Below are 18,541 nucleotides of genomic sequence, written 5' to 3' on the forward strand. Positions count from 1 at the left end.
AGGTGTACACGTACACCGCATAGGCACACGCACGCACTGTGTCGCTGCGAAGGACTACCTGAAAAATAGGCACCGTCGCTGTCTGAAGTCACTTTGGGTGAGCGGTCGCTCCCCTGGCACCCCACCTAGCTACGCCTCTGCTGCAAACCATATAGAAGACTTTAGTAGGATATACAGGCATACAAATTTTAATAAATGTAATGAAATTCTTTACTCTCCTGGTTATGCCTCTTCCTGTGCACTCTAGCATCCACCTTTTATTTCCATTGTTTTGTTACCTGGAGATCATCAGACATTTCAGTCCAAGTTTCCAAGTTTATTTGGAATTTGTTATCCCATCAATTGAGAAGCCTTCTAAGTGGTTTATGAAGTATTATTTCAAAGTAGAGAAAAAGAAAAGGAAGAAATATTTGAGGTGGAACTATAATCTAATATAATAATTTGCTCCTCCAACTTTCCAATGTGTCTCACTGGGATCGTAACCACCTGCTGACATCACTCCTCCAACGTTCTCCTCCAACGTTCCAATGTGTGTCACGGATTGTAACCATCTGCTGACATCACTCCTCCAACCGATGGGACCCGGGAACTGGGAGGGAGGGATGGAGGGAGGGGGCACCCTGGAAGTGGGAGGGGAATACTGGAACTCAGAGGGGGGAGGGAGGGGGGCCTGGAACTCGAACGAAGATGGAGGGGGCAGGGGAGAGATGCTGCACATGGATGGATGGAGGGGGCAGGGCACAGAGGATGTTGCCTGCATATGGATGAATGCAGGGGAGAGAGCATAATGCAGGGGAGGGAGGGGACCCTGAAACTTGGAGGCAGGGAGGGAGGGAGGGAGGGGATGACCCTGGAACTCGGAGGCAGGGAGGGGACGAACCTGGAACTCGGAGGGCGGAAGGGAGGGGGACCCTGGAACTGGGAGGGAGGGGGCCCTGCCACACACTCTCATGCTCACACACACACTCTCTCTGTCACACACACACTCGCACCCAGTCTCACTCTCTGTCACTCGCACATTCACTCTCTCTCACACAGTCACTCTCACACACACTCTCTCAAACATACACACTCCATGGAAAACCTTGCTAGCACCCATTTCATTTGTATCAGAAACGGGCCTTTTTTTTTTTTACTAGTAATCAATAAGGAGCTGATGGGTAAAGAATATAGAAGAATAGGAGCAGTGTATTCCAGGCCCAGACCAGTCACTTGTTTAGGAAGCACATGTGGTTGAAGTTGTCTGGGAATCAACTTAAGTAGGGGAAGTTGTCATTGAAAAGAGAGGTTTTCAAGCCAGCTTTAAATTTGTCTATGGTGGTCTCCAACGTAGACAACAAAACAGCAGATACTATGAATGGAGCTCCTCATAGTGTCATATCTGTCCATCACTAGGTTGTTTTGTTGGCAGGATCTTCATTCTCAGGCAGGGGAGAATGGAACCAACAGACATGAAAGAAATAGTGGGTGGCCTGAGTATTGGATCTTGAATACTGTGAAGAGTATGGGGGCATGGAGTGGGAAACAGCTAAGGCAGGAGGCAGAAGGTCTCCTATAGAGTATCCTAAACCCACATGGGAGGGCAGAGCCCATAGATTCAGGTCCCCAAGGATCAAACAGGTCAGAGAAAGCAGCTGGTCACCTTCCTCAGAAAGAACAGAGAGACCCACGGACTACAATTCCCACCAGCCCTTGAGGGAGATACAGGGTAGAGCCAGGAAGAGTTATCTACACTACCAGTTCCAGAATGCTAAGGGTAGGGAGGAGGATCTAAGGATGATTAATCAGGTGGATGAGGGGCAGCTGGAGAAGAGGATTGTAGAAGAGCCTATGGATTGGCAACTGGTGGAGAGTGGGAGTGGAGAGAGAGAAGAAAGCATGGAAGAGGAGCCTATTGACATTTCTGCTTTGGCTAGAGTTAAAGGTAGGGAGCTAAAAGGGCTAATGGCAGCTTGGTTCTCCAGTCTAATGAAAGGAGGGAAAAGGTGGCTACGTCAGCAGTGAATTAATAAATGAAAGTTTCAACCTGGGTCAAGGGGAGGTTGTCTGGAATTGGTGCTGACAGAGAAAGGGTGAGACCCTTACATTCCCTAGCCTGCTAGTGGGAAGGGAGTGGAGCAAGGGTTGAAGCTGAACAAGCCATAGTGTGTTTATTGTGACTGTGTTATAGGAGAATAAGGGAGAACCAGATAACTGTTTAATTTATGTTTAGAAACAAGTGTGCTCTTTTAACAGGACCAAGGCGGAGGAACCTGGGAGGAGGGGAGTAAAAGAGCACGGCTACTCTGTTTCCCTTTCGGGGGTGGAAAGGGAGGCAAGAGAAAGGCAGACTGGGAGAAGGGACTGCCTCAGTCTGGAAGTTTGATACAGTTTGTATTAGCGTTATATCATGTTTTGAGTGACTGGATGCTAGTGTTGAAAAAGCTAAGTAGCACTTCTGAAAGTTGTTTCATAAGAAGTGAGTGTAAGTCATTTTGGTGGCACCAGCTTATTAAAATCTATGTGAGAGCTATTAAGTCAGTGTAAAGAAATATACCACAGAGCCTTAGGGTGATTGAGGAGTAAAAATTAGCCTTTAGCCAAGGTCTAGAATGTATTTTCTTTCTTTGGAAAAACTGGAATTAATTTTATTCTGTCATCAGATGAATACGAGGCAGAACATAGATTTTAAAAACTTGGCTGTGGTGAATGCAGAGAAGAATTAAAGGTAAGTAAAGTGAGCCTAAAAAATTTGTTGACAAAATCCACTGATTAGAGGCCCAGTGCTCAGAATAGGGTTTCATTTGTATGAAGGTACCTTTGAATTATCTTTGTTTCCTACTCTAGGAAAAAAACAAAAGTGTCAATTGCTGTTTGAATCCAAAGGAATATTGCTTCTGAGAAGGAGGTTAAGGTTTTGACTTACTTAATTTATTAAAGCTAGACTAGTAGGGTCAAGAGTAATAAAAATGAGCTGGAAGAACAAATAAATCTAGGCAACATCAAGAAAGGTGAAGAACATTTTCAGTGTACAGCGCTGTGTATGTCTAGTAGAGCTATAGAAATGATAAATAGCTGTAGTAGCAGTAACTTTAAAAGAAATAAGACCAGATACGTGACTGAAAAATTCATAGATTCTCACTAAAGAGAAAGGACAGATATGACTTTTTCTATCTTTATGCTGTGCCCCATAGCCAGTTAAGAGCTGAATATTACACTTATACTTTAGCCAGCTCTGCAAACCCAGAAATTCAATGCTGAAGCCCAGACATGGCCCAGTATTGAATTTCTGGGCATAACGCCAGTGATAGTAAAATTCTGAGTACCGGGCCTCTATGTTTACATCAAGCTTTTGGGTTGAAAAACAAAGAGCATTATAAAATATCTTTCTGGTTCTATTTAGTGCTTATATTCTACATTAGTTTATAAAATGTTTCAATTTGTTAGAATCTATTGAGCAAAGATAATATTTTGTCCAGTTTCAATTAAGAGAGGTAACAGGTCCAAGGTAAAATACATATTAAAGTATATGGTAGGGCTGTTTCCTAGTTCAGGAACAGGATATGATGATATCTGACAACATTAACATACTGCAAACCTTCGATTGTTGTTGTAATTCTATATCCCTTTAACTTAACTGATATCGGTTACTTGTCAGTTACATGATTGACTATAAGTTTTTGACATGGATTTTTAAATGCTTGCAGAAAAACTGCCCCATATGTAAAAGGAGATGATTTCATTCTACGTCCAAACAGAACCTTATGCCCTGCATGTCCAGGGTCTTTAGCTCTTTCAGATGGCATGTTTTTTAGTATGCCACCCCTGCCATCTGGAATAACCTTCTCTTTGACATCAAAGACTATTGTTTACTATAGCTTACCCTTAATAGTGATTGTTTTGATTTCTCTTCTTTTATTATTTGTTTTATCACTGTTTTATGTACCATTGTATAAACTGTTTGAAGCTTTCTTAAAAGAGGTAGTCTATAAAACCACCAACTAACTAACTAACTAACTAGAAGTTCCTTTCACTAAGGCATGCTGATGAATTTAGTGAGAGCTAACGATTAACATGTGCTAGATGCTGTGCAGCCCATTATATCCCTATGGGCTGCAAGGAATTTAGAGCCCACTATATCTGTTAGTGCACCTTAGTAAATGGACTCCTAAATAAATAAAATAACATATAAAATAAATGTGGTCAGGACTAGTAGAATGACGAAAGAACTAACAGAACATTGCAGCCACCTACATACTGGGAACATGAAAGCTCTATTTGTTCTGCATTGCCTAGAATGTTTTTAACTGCTGCCATGGTTATGGCAGGAGGCAGTCTATCAAATTTAATAAATAAATCAATCAAGGATATTATCAGTTTCAAGACTCCAGATGGTTTATTATTGAACAAATCATCCTTCTCTGGAAGGGAGGGATTGCAGAGCTATTTTGAATTGTCAGGAACAATATTGGATTTTTGAGTTAAGGTCTGTGAAACCTGAAGGCTTGAAGGACAACATTGATTGGCTTTGAGATGTTTTTCAAAGTACAATTTTTGAGCTATCATAAGGTGTGTGAGTTAATAGATCAACACAGTTTATTCAAAAGCATGTGACTCAACCAGAATTGACATGAATAAATTCTCTTTGACCAGAAAATGGCAGCTCATTAGAAAGTATTGAGGCTGATTCTCCTGATATACAGAGCTTTGACAACTTGTTCTAAGTTGGGATATACACCAGCTTCAGTTGAATAAGTAATAAAGTGGCCTAGTGGTTACAGCACCTGTCTTGAAATCCAGAGGTGACTGGTTCAAATCCCACTGCTGCTCCTTGTGGTCTTGGGTAAGTCACTTAATCCTCTATTGCCTCAGGTACAAACTTAGATTGTGAGCCCTCCTGGGATAGAGAAATATCCAGTGTACCTTAATGTAACTCACCTTGAGTTACTACTGAAAAAGGTGTGAGCAAAATATAAATAAATATGTATACACACTGAAAGTCCATTCAAAATATAATGAATGGACAAACAGCGCTCATTTTCAAAGCAATTAGACATACAAAGTTCCATAAGTTATTATGAAACTTTGTAAGTCTAAGTGCTTTGAAAATACACATATTTGTAACCTATGATTTATATGGGGATATGTGGAGCATCTGCAAGTGACAGCATTCAATAGCTGAATTGGGCTCTATTTGTATGAGATACTTTAAAATATAGTAAGCATCTATGAGAGAGGCATATTATTTTGTTTAGTTAGTGGATTTGGATTGAATTAGGCTTTTACTATATAATGTTCTTTCTACTCCTGGTTGGATTGTGATTTCATAAAAGCAGCATAGATATAGTATGCCCTCTTTATTATACATATCCACTCATTGTATAACATGAGAGCCTAAATGTAAGGGCCATGTGCATGCCCAGATTATACAATTCTAGAACTTGCGTGCTTGAATGTTAAGAATTTACACATAAGTACTAATGGGCAATAAGTGGTATTCTATAATCGTGGAAGGGCATTTTTGAAAGGATGTCCAAGTCAGAATAGAGATGTCCAGTTCATAACATTCAAAACAGACGTCCATCTCACATGTATTTTCCAACAGGAAATACTTCAGGATTTCTTGCTCGAAAATATGTGAGATGGATGTCCGTGTGCTGAGGATGTCCAGCATGAACATCCATTTTACAAACTAGAACATCCAACATATGAATGGCAAAAAAGCAGGGAAAAGGACATCTATCTGGTACATTCTTAGAAAAATGGCCACACAGGCATCTTTGTGGAGCAAGGGGTAGCCCACTGGTAGTGCAGTGGACTTTAAACCAAGGGACCAAAGTTCAAATCCTGCTTTAGTTCTTTTCTTTCTTTTTTTTTTTGTAATTGTGAGCTCTCCAGGAACAGAAAAATACATACTGTACCTTCAATAGCTTTCAAGCTTGCAGGTGGCTTATATATTTAGGTACAGTAGGTATTCTGTTTCTGGAAGTCTCACAGTAAAGAAAACATATGAGTTAAAGTGGGTTTTGAACCTGCATCACATGAGTTTAATGTCCACTACTAAGCTACTCCTCAGACTTGCTTCCTGCTTTGCTATCATAAAGCCTGGTATCCACTTTCAGTTTCACTTTCAGAGGAGAGGGAGAAGGACAGCAACCACTGGAGGATTAAGGAGGTGTCAAGCCTTAATCCCTCCAGTGGTGAGATGCTCAATCAGAGCATCTTTTTGTACCCTGCACATGACTGAAACAGGTCTAACTTAGGCCGCGCTTCTTTCAGGCTTCCATGTTTCTTCCCATTCAGTTATTGCTGTTGGACATCCTGATTTTGGGTGCTTCCTAATCCTGCCCAAAACATGCCCACAACATATTCTCTTGCTATTTAGATTTACTGCAGTGTTGGATGGCCTTTTTTCTGCCTTTGCAAAATTGGGATTTGGACATTTCAAGGACATGGACATCTATTTGGGCATGTTGAGATGTCATGCTTCATAAATAAGCTCCTTAATATACAGCTTGCGTTGCATGCAAATGCAAGAGTTGTTGACATGATTTGGTCATGGGTGTCTCCTGCAATTATTATGCATGCATTTTATAGAATAGAATGATGTAGGCAATGCGATTACATCACAACATTTAAGCAAACACTTCACTGGCTGCCATGACAATACAAGACTAAATTTAAAACTCTCTGATCTTCAAGGCTCTTAATGAGCCAGAGTACTTGAAGAACAAAATCTCCCTCTGCATATCTCCAAGGTTGCTAAGAACCTCTCAAAAAGAATTCCTAACCATAGCATCTCGAACACGTGATATAAAACCCACCAATAAGCCTTCTTAAGAGCAGCCCCCACACTCTGGAATACACTCCCAGAAAGGTTTTGCTTAATGCAGGCCTATTTCAGGAAGTAAGTGAATGCTTGGCTCTTTTCCCAAGCCTTTAATGGGGGCGTAAATGGGACCGATAGGTGGTCGGATAACTGAAAATGTTGAATAATCTGGAAAAGGAGCACTGATGTGATGCAGTGCATTAGGGCAACACTGCCACACGTAGCGCATCCCTCCATTCCTAAACAGTAGCAGCCTTACCTCCCAGACCCCCCTCAAGACAGCCACTAGAAGTTGCTACAGCCATTTTGAAAGCAGAGCTGGCGTTAGCATGAGTGACTGGGGATTGCTCCTGCCCTGACTTCACGACTAGATAACCAAGGATTGTAAATTAGGCCCAGGGGGTAGCCTATGGATGGTTAGGAAAGCCACTTGAGGGGTATAAGAGGAGGGTCAAATTCTGTTCATGAGGTAGACAGCCCTCATCACAAACCATTGGATAATCCTGAAAGTCAGATAATTGTTGCAAAACTGAAGAAGGATAATCAGGATTCTGCTGTAATGCAAATCTTATCTGTCTATATGTTCCACATCCGCTTATATCCTATGCTGCCTATTAAGAAGTTTTATTGTATATTGTACTGTGTGGATGTTGTAAGTAGTTTGGATCTGGAAAAGTTAGAGTTAACGTTTTGTCTGAAAATAATTGTAAGAAATTGTCGAGTGAGTTATTGAGAAATGCTAGTTTAGCAAATTCCACATTATTTTATGTAGTATTATGACATTTGTATCCCACATTATCCTGATCAAGTTCAGTTTCAAAGTGGCTCAAATAAAACATTAACTAATTGACAAGTTCAGATTACATTATATTAAATATACATTCAAAGCTCGTGATAGTACAATGCAATTAATGAGAATAATAGAGTAGAATTAAAAAGAATGAAAAATCTTAGATTATCCAGTGAATTCATTATTTTCAGCACTGAGATAAACCTACCAAGTAAGTTTTTAACAGTTTATGAATATAAGATAGTCATTTATTTGACTTAATTGTTTGGGAAAGGAATTCCATCTTTTAGTACATTGGTAGGAGAAACCAGCATTGTGGATTTTTTTGTATCATATCTTGCTACAATTTTGGAAGTGGAGAACTAGTATCTTTGAGGGGCCCTTTTACAAAGCGGCAGTAAGCCCAATGCGGGCTTACCGCTCACTCTTTTGGGACTGGCAGTAGTCCCACCCTGAGCACACGCCAATTTGCAGGGGGAAAAGAAAATCCCTGGAAATGGCTTGTGTGGCGGTAAACTGGTGGTAATCGGGCATCACCGCGCGTTCCTCAATGGGTGGTGGTAAGGGCTCCCCGTCGTATGGCCATGTGTGCCGGGGACTTTTTTACCCACTACAGTAAAAAGGGCCCTGGCATGTGGGAAAAATGGCCCCTACAGCTTGGTAAAAGGGCCCCAGAGTTTCTAGATGCATTACATATTGGCAATTCAATACAATTCAGCATATAAGATAGAGATAGACCATATATGATTTGATAAGCAAATACACATAGTTTGAATGTTATATATGCATTTATTGGAAGTCAGTGTAACTTTAATAATAAAGAAGTAGCTTTAGAGTAACAGGGGAGTACAACACAAGCCGCTGTGTTCTGGGCCATTTGTAATTTTCTCAGTAGTGAAACTTTTAATCCTGCATAAATTTCATTACAATAGTCAAATTTAGATGCTACTAGTGATTAAGGATCTAAAAATTGAGCTTAGAAAGTATGGTCTCAGTCTTTTTAGCTTCCATAGTGAAGATATTGGATACTATTAAGTATCTGAGGTTCAAATAATAACTGCTGATCAATTATTACTCCTCAAAAAGAAGGCCAGTATGTGCAGTGGTGTACCAGGGGGGGCGGTCCGCCCCAGGTGCACGCCACTGGGGGGGGGGGGGTGCCGCGTGCCTGTCGGCTCTTCGTTTTCATGCTCCCTCTGCCCCAGAACAGGTTACTTCCTATTCTGGGGCAGAGGGAGCATGGAAACAAAGAGCCGACAGGCGCGCGGCACCCCCCCCCCCCCAGCGGCGTGCACCCGGAGGGGTTCTTTCGCCGGGGGGGGGGGTCACGCTGCACCCGGGGGGTTATTTCGCCAGGGGAGGGTCTCGCTGTTCCGGGGGGGGGGGGGCGCTGCAACGGGGGGGCGGGGCGCATCGGCGATCCGCCCCGGGTGTCAGCACCCCTAGGAACGCCACTGAGTATGTGTAAATAGAATAGTCTTGTTTAATATAACCTTCTTTATCTATATTGACAAAGAGGGGCAAAAGGGTCTGAAATTAGCCAGTGTTTATGCTAGATGTCTTCCTCTGGAAAAATAAATCATAGTCTATTTTTTACCTACATAAGCAGGATATAGATGTTAGTTGAGATGTACTATGTAATAGACTTTTTCATGTTCTTACCATATATACTTCAGACTTTTAGCATGTTTACTTAGCTCAAGTTCTTCTTTGTTAAGATATTTTAATCTTGGAATGAGATTGTTTCATGACTGTTTCATGTTTAGCCAATCTACAAATGTAAGCAGTTTTCTGCTTATATAACTCGTGCCTTCCACCATGTCCAGCAAGGAGATCATGCAAGATAACTGCCCATCAATCTAGCATATGAGACCTTCATTGATGACATTTATTCTTCTAAATAAAAGATAGCTCAAACTGACAACTTTGTAAAGAATGCTATTTTAGTAGCCTGATTTCAACAATAGAATACTTTGCTATTATGGGGCTCATTTTCAAAAGAGAAAAATGACTCGAAAACATCATAAAATGGCATCTGGATGTTTTTCTCTGAAAAAAGTCCAAATCACGATTTTCAAAACTCTGATTTGAGACTTTTTTTCTCTGCAGTGTGTCTAAATCACAACAGGGCGGAATTTGGGTGTTCCCAAAACTTGTATGTTTTTCTGCAATAATAGAACAAAGCAAAAACATCTGGGGCTAAAAATTAGACATTTTGGTCTAGACGTATTTCAATTATGTTTTGTCACAAAAAGGTGCCCTAAATGACCAGATGACCACTGGAGGGATTAACCCTCCCCCTTACTCCCCCAGTGGTCACTGATCCCCCTCCTACCCAACAGAGATGTTAAAGAAACAGTACATACCAACTTCTATGACAGCTTCAAATGTTATGGCCAGTCCTATTAGAGCAGCAAGAAGGACCCTGGACTAGCCTAGTGGCCGGTGCAGTACACTGTAGGGAAGGGGACCCAGTCCGATAATCCACTTTGTTACACTTGTAGTAGAATGTGTGAACCTTCCAAACATTACCAAAAATCTACTGTACCTACATATAGGTGACATCTACTACTACTACTACTACTTAACATTTCTAGAGCGCTACTAGGGTTACGCAGCGCTGTACAAATTAACAAAGAAGGATGGTCCCTGCTCAAAGGAGCTTACAATCTAAAGGACGAAATGTCAAGTTGGGGCAGTCTAGATTTCCTGAGTAGAGGTGTAGTGGTTAGGTGCCGAAGGCGATATTGAAGAGGTGGGCTTTGAGCAGACATAAGTGCTATTGTAGTGGGGTATAGATGGGCATAGCATGTTATTGGTGGGCTCACCATACAATGTAAGGAGGTAACAGTGAGATGTGTACCTGGGACCTTTTATGTGAAGTCCACAGCAGTGCCTGCTAGGGTGCCCACTGCTCTACTAAGAATGTTGCCTCCGTCCTGTCCCCCCCCCCCCCCCCCCCACCAATACATCCTAATGGCTTCTTTTTTGTGCGTTTTTCATGGACTTTTTTTTTCAAAGATAAAAGATTCTAAAATATAGATAAAATAAAAGATAGATGCATTAAGCACAAAAACATATAACAAAAGGCCATTTACGAAAAAAAAAGTTGGACATTTTTCTGGTTTGAAAATGATCATGTTCACTACAGGATTTTTGGACATTTTCTGCAAATAGTCCAAAATCAGATTTAGACATATCGAAAATGCCCATCTACGTGTTTAACATTTTTGCTGCTGAAATTGTCTATTGCTTATGTCTAGATTGTTCTTGCTGTACAATGTCCTAGGTGAATTTCTTTAAAATGGCAATAAATAAAAATAAAACAAAACAGAGAAAAGAAAATAAGACTATTTATAGGACTATCATCTTATTTTCTTTTCTGTGTTTTTATTTTATTTCTATTTATTACCTTTAAAAGTGGACTAACACGGCTACCACATTACTTTACTTTAAAATGGCAGTAAATAAATCAAAATAGATGAAGTAATGAGTAAATGAAAATTGCAGCTCACTATAGACAGGGCTGGCCTAGAATGGAGAGGGCAGGTCCAAATTAGCAGGGTACAACCTGCTGGGAAGAGAGGGACTGTGGCACTGATAGCTGTTGTGCCAGCACTAGGCATTGAATTTGGCTCTCCGTGGAGTGAGGAAGGGTTCCAGAGGCGATCCTACCCGGGGGATTTATGATGCCTGTAAATTGGTTTAAAAGATTAGTATTTTTCCCTTTCTGATGAAGACTTTTGAAACTCGGCCAGAGTTAAAGGGAGCAGTTATTTTGATGGCAAGATTGGAATGGATGAATGATATGTGATTTTAATGAAACACAAGCACGAGCACAATATACCCCAAGGGAAGTGAAATAATTATGTGAATATGGGTGTATATCGCATTGTGGGTTGGTTTATGTAAGATATGTGGGGGAAGTGAGATCAGGGTGTCATGAATTAACATTTACCTCCTTTAGGTTCAAACAAATGTTGAATGGTATGTTTTATTATCCATGTATTAGATGGTAATAAGGAAAGCACCATAATTTATGGGTGGAGGTTTGAGCTCAAGTCTAGCAATATTTAATGTGAGTAGTTTATGACTTATACATATGTATTATAAATATACGCATACACCGGTGATTAAGATCTACATGGGCTCAGCTGTATGTACATACACAAATATTAGGAGGTGGAACATCATATGTGCAATGATGGTTCCATTGTGACACCACCACATATTCCTCTTGGGGATATAATGGGTGTAAACGGTATGGTCTGAGCACATTTAAAATAATTTAAAACACTTTATAGTATTTTTTTTTAAAGTGCATACATAAAAATAAAACAAGATAAATTATTTTGAACCCAAGTTTAATATAGTGAATTGAATTTAAAGTTGCCAGTCACCATTATTTATTTTCTCAGAATTGGAAGTTAGAGGCCTGGGAAGGTAAGAGGAGTGCTGGGAGAGGCTGTCCAGACATGGGACAAGTAAGTAGAGATAATCAGGAGCAATACTTCCAGAACTGGGTTGAAATTTAAAGGTGTCATGCCTAATTTTTTAAAGTATTATTTTTTAAGTAAAGAGCACCGGAGGGTAAAGGGGTCAACTAAAGGGTCATAAAGAGATCTAGTGGAGTCCAGGAAGAGTATCTAGAATGGAAAACATTTTATCCTTAAAGGAGCAGTATTCAAAATAGGGTTGGAGTTCTGGAGGGTGTCATGCAGGGGAGCAAATGGTTTATTGATGTGTGGGTGGGAGTAGGAGTGGTTTTTGAGAAACAAATAATAGTTTTGAATAGAATGCAGAGGTGTGAAAGGATTCTGTGGGCTTTTGAGAGCAGAGAGGACTCTGGATACATGGAGAAGTTAGGGGAAGGCTTTTTGGGATATTTGGGGCTGCTCGGAGTGGTTGCCTTCAGCACGTTGATGTTAAAACGTTTCAGGGAACCAAAGCACGAAAGACGTCCTTGGAAGATATGGTTTTTAGATACTTCCAAACAAGCCATAGGGATGTTGTTCGTTCACTTTGCTAATGTCTATTTATTAGGCCTTACAGGAGATGACCCTTGCTCACTGTACCTTATAAATTTCTTGCTGGATGCTACCTTGGGGATGCTCCTCATTTATGCGGGTGTTCGGGCAGTCAGCAGTCTAGTTGAATGGCAGCAGTGGGAGTTGCTTCGCTTTGGAGAATATGCAAAATCCATGGACCCTATCTTTCTTACTCATTCTTATTATCTTTGTTGTCTATAAGATACGTAAACGTTTACTATTTTACTATTACATTGTTTAATTGTATTTTAATGCACTGTAGTTTTCCCTATAGTCTTGTGTAAGCCACATTGAGCCTACTACTAGTGGGAAAATGTGGGGTATAAATGTGTATACTCTATAAACAAAAACTGGGAAATTCCAAACCCTTTTAATATAAATTCTACTACCCAAAACTGGTTTGAAAAATAAATAGAATTCAGTGGTGTAACACCCTGTAACTCAATATTCCGCAATCGGGATCATCTCTAGTAAATAAACAAGGAACCTCAAACCTCCTTATAGGGAACACACTGCTGCATTAGCTTGGTCCACTGTTTAAATGTAGGAGTAGAGTACTATCACTGGTTCCAGTGAGGAAAAGAAAAGAAAAAAAGCCAACCGCTTTTACTATCACTAAAACCAGTGATAGTACTCTACTCCTACATTTAAACAGTGGACCAAGCTGATGCAGCAGTGTGTTCCCTATGAGGAAGTTTGAGGTTCCTTGTTTATTTACTAGAGATGATCCCGATTGCGGAATATTGAGTTACAGGGTGTTACACCACTGAATTCTATTTATTTTTCAAACCAGTTTTGGGTAGTAGGGTATAAATGTGTTAAATAAATAAATATGTGAATGGAGTATAAGTGTTTGGGTCCATGTACTATATGAATGGTATGGTTTATTTTTCACTGGGGAAAGAAAGGCCTTCGGTACTTTTGGCAGCTTTAAGAGCACTCAATATTCCATAAATCAGTTCAGAATGTAGGCCCTACCCCACGCTAACATTTGATACCTGCTTGGTGTGACCCTGAAAACACCACGATAATCGAGATATAACTATGACAATAATTTTGATTTCGGTTTATTTGGGGGACTGTTAAACTATTTGTTGAGTGCTCAAAATAGAAGTGTTCTAAAATTGAGAGAAATTTTACAAAAGTGGTAAAAGTTGATTTCACTGGAAGTGTGGATGTGATAAGATTAAAACTGAACAGACTAAGAAATAATTTCACTGCTTTAGGAGTGAAAGATGGTTGCATGAGGTTTTAAAGTGGATGAAATCCTTAAAGACTAAGAATCATCCTCATACATATAGAATACATTACAACTGAGAAACATCCAGCTTGGATAAAAATGACTGAGAGTTCTACAAAGTTTTTGGCTGTAAGGCTGGGTAAGAGGAGTGAAACTATGCGTAAAGCCACAGATGCTTCTAGTGAATAAGAAGCTGCTTCCATCCCTAATGTAAGCTGATAAAAAGAGCAAGCTTTGGAATTTAGATAATTTGAGATTCAGAACTGTGACATATAGTGGTTAAGGCTGGACTTGCTGAGAGAATGAGGGCTGTGTGATACCCGCTGTATGAAGCCAAGATCTCTGTTAGACAGGGACTTTAATTGTGCTTTTATCTACATCTGATCCTAAGCTAATTGAAAACAAAAGAGCCTGATAAATGTAAGATAAGGCAAAGGGTCAGGACAAGTTAAGGATTTTCTTATTACTTTATTTTAAATTAGGTTAGAAAAAGGGGGGGGGCAGCAGAGTGGATAAGTGGCCTAGTGGTTAGAGCGGTGGACCTTGGTCCTGGGGAACTAGGTTTAATTCCCACTGCAGGCACAAGCAGCTCCCTGTGACTCTGGGCAAGTCACCCAATCCTCCATTGCCCCAGGTACAAACAAGTACCTGTATATAATATGCAAGCCACATTGAGCCTGCCATGAGTGGGAAAGCACAGGGTACAAATGTAATAAAAAAATAGAGAAGAACAAAAGAAAACTGGAGGAGATAAGCTTGAAGAAACAAGCCTAAAGACATTCAGGAAGAGATTTTAGCTAACCACCACTGGAAAATTATGTTTGATATCATTTTACATCCTAGCTAGAGGTATACAGTATTTTTGTTTTGTTTTTTTAACAATAGGGACTAAAAGACTTTAAAGTACATATTACTTTTAAGTAGGGCTGGATTTCAATTAAAAATTTTAATTGCAATTAATTGTTTGTTTAAAAGTTATAATTATGATTTAATATTGAGATTAAAGAACCAATTTCAGAAACAACTGTCTCCCACCCCCCCATCTAGCATATTCCACATGGTTCCCAGCATCTCCTCCCTCTTCCTCACCCACACCTTGCCACCTTATACTCTGACATATACCTATTTCTTCCCCACAAACCCCAGTATCTTCCTGTCCCAGTTTTCATCCCTCCTGCTGCCCCACTTCCATGCTGTGGCAGCTCTCCTTGCAGCCTGTTCCAGACCTTCCTTCTGATCCATCCCACCCAAGCAGAGACAAGAAGTTGCATCAGAGGGAACAGGACACATCATAGTCCCTGAGGCGCCGTCGCACACTCCTAATGAGATTGGGGCTGTCCCGCTGTATACGCCGGAACCAGCGTCTCAGGGACTCCAGGTCCCTTCGAATTCCAAAACAGCTGCAAGATACAAGTTTGTACACCAGGAGTCAGGGGATGGCCCTTCTTGCTTTCATAACACAAATTCATTTAGCAGCCAAATTGTAGAGACACACAAACTGATTGGGAGGCGGGGGGGGGGGGCATTACATTGGTATAGGTGATGTCATTGAGGTGGACATGAGGACAGAGAGTACCATTTGTGTGCAGTATTGTAAGGATGTGGGAATGTTTTTCCTTTCTAGTACATAGATTCTATTATTGCATATATCACTGATTACCCTTGAATGCAGACTACAGTTAGTGCTTACATTGCTGAGGTAGCTCTTAAATGTGGTGCTACAGGAGGGGGACCTGATAGCCCAGGAACAGTGGGTGGGGGGGGGGTGAAAAAAAACACCTTTCCAGCCTTTGTCGTATCTGTGTCCATGTTCTAATGGACACAGTCCTGGGGAGCTGGTGGTGGTGGTGCAGGAAGAGCCTGTGCCGGTGCCTCAGGCAGAGCTGCACCAGGAGCAGACTCTCCGCTAAAGTTTGGCTCTCGTCTGAGAGCCATGTTTCTCAGTGAATAACCATTGGAAAACATGCATCACCTTATATGGACACCCATGCGTGACGGATGTCCTTACATGCACAGTTCCATATATGGACGACCATCCCATATATGAATGAGTCCGCATATGGACTTCATAACCTATATATGATGGGTTGGCACGTGGACGACCATGACGCATGGACGTCCATGATGTGCATGGACCATCGTCACGCGTGCAGGGCCTTATTTGGATGAGTACGTGTTCATACGTGTGGAGCCTTCCTTATATAGATCATTGTCAAGAGTTCGAACCTCTTCATATATACACAATAAAATATGTATGTTCCTTAAATTTCCCATAGCTGCATGTTCCGCAAGTACAGTGCATGTAGTTGTGGATATCCAGGTATGGGAAATATAAGGAATATTCATAAGTGTAAAATACAGTAACAAGGACGTGTTTCTCACAGAACTGCCGAAGGACATGGGCCTTGTAAGATGGATGTCCTTCGGCAGTTCTGTGAGAAACACGTCCTTGTTACTGTATTTTACACTTATGAATATTCCTTATATTTCTCGTATCTGGATGTCCGGAACTAGATGCACTGTACCTACAGAACAACCAGGTACATCAGAGATGTCCAAACTATGGTAATAAGGATGTCTTTCTCTTTCAACCGCCGAAGGATGTTGATATGAAAGTACAGTGAATGTTTTAGGGACGTCCTTTTGCGGTTCTGGAAGATGGGCGTCCTTTTTACTATACTTTGGGTGTTTTGAACTGCGATAATGGAATGTCTAAGGACGTCCATACTATTTTTCAATTATACCTACCTGATTTTGGCCGACTTCGCGAGGGTGTCCTAATTCATACTTGGACGACCTTTCGAAAATGCCCCGTCCTGGGGGGGGGATGGCCGATAGAGTCCCTGGTCTTGAACCGAGGGAGTTTACCACCTTCCTAGAGGACTCTCAGGATATTATTCTCATACAATGTTAATGACTTTTGTAACTGAAAAGGAAAAATTGATGATTTTGAGATTGTAATTCAAGGTAAAAAAAAAAAAAACATTTGTTTTATGGGCAGCCCATACAAATTTTTCCAGATGTGATGCGACCTACTCAAGAATGTAGGAAACAGTTTTAGCTTTAAAACCCAAGGTTATTGCCTTGGAGGCAACATTTTTTCTTCATTTCCCATGTAGTTGTCTAGTGCACTAAAGTAGGAAGAGGTTATGGAAGAAGGGAAATCTTAGATAATAGGGTTGTTAGGGTTATGTAGTTATTTTGGCTTATATAGAGAGTTTAATTACTTATTAATTTCCTAAAGGCCCTTTTACTAAGCCATGCTATAGGTGCCCTGGAGGGGCTTAATCGAACGGTGCCGGCCAAATAGATGGCCAGCCATCTATTTTGGTGGCGCCGCAAAGAGCTGTCCGGAACCGTATTATCAAAAAAGATGGCTGGCCATCTTTTGTTTTGATAATACGGTTGGGGCCGGCCAAATGCCATAGATCTCCAGGTTTGAGATGGCTGACTTTGTTTTTCAGCAATAATGGAAACTGGAACCGGCCATCTCAAACCCGGCCAATCCAAGGCATTTGGCCGTGGGAGGGGCCAGCATTCATAGTGCACTGGTACTTCTGGATATTTAGATCTTGCTGATCAGTTATGTTATGACTTACTTGTTCTGGAGTGCTGTATTTTGTGATACTGTTTTGAAAAATGTTCAATAAAGACCATACACTAGCACACCTTAGTAAACAAGGCCCTACATTTTTTCTTTTTTTTAGAAAAATCAGCCTCTCCTCTTGATGTGGACTTTAGAGTTGTTTTGTTTTTTGTTTGGGTATTTTTGCTCTATTTCTCTGCTGTATAATTCCCTCAGTGTTAACTCTTCTCTTGATCATATGATTTATGTACAAATATATAATTATATATTTCAATTTAAAAAACCAAAACAATAATTTTGGATGGGGCCTGCATAAGCTCTAGTGGCCTGTGCAGTTTCATTTAACTCTGGATATTCAATGCCGGTGCCTGAACATGGTGTGGCATTGAATATCCAGGCTCAATTATACCTGGTTAAAAAAATGTTGACCGCCGAGGGCTGAATATTGTCGTCACTAATTCTATATTTGCTGAGCTTTATGTTCTGCTTAAGTGACAAATGTGAGACACGTGCTAGCATGTGGTTTACATATGGATCTCTGACAGTCCAGATTCTTCTATTTTCCCATTTAAAAATATGTTTCTACTCTAGGGACCAGTGTAATATTTGCAATTCTGCTTTTAAATAGGTTCTACAGCTGGATATAGAGGCAGGGAGTTTGAAGGCAGAGCCCTGGGCAGCCATCCTCTTACTCAAGCATGGTCCTGCATCTTTCATGCGAGTACCAGCACTTTCTTTTCTAGAAAACTTTACTGTGCCTATGTGACAAGATTACATTTGATAGCTTGTACTTGAACTTTCACTGAGACTGATTCAGAAATAAAAGAACAGATTGCACTAAGTTTCACAAAATCACTTCTCAAAAGAAAGGTTCTTCAGACTGAGATAACTCTAAGTAATGTGAATAAGAGGATAATTTCAAAACAGACTAACTATAGTCACAGTTGTATGCATGAGTAAGACAAATTTTCAGAGAGAAAGCGTACACATAACTTTTCTTTAAAAATACCCCACACAAACTACCTGCACATATTTACACCTGGCTTATTTTATACACATAACATATTTT

The sequence above is a fragment of the Microcaecilia unicolor genome, chromosome 1, assembly GCF_901765095.1.
Source record: "Microcaecilia unicolor chromosome 1, aMicUni1.1, whole genome shotgun sequence".
Taxonomy (NCBI): domain Eukaryota; kingdom Metazoa; phylum Chordata; class Amphibia; order Gymnophiona; family Siphonopidae; genus Microcaecilia; species Microcaecilia unicolor.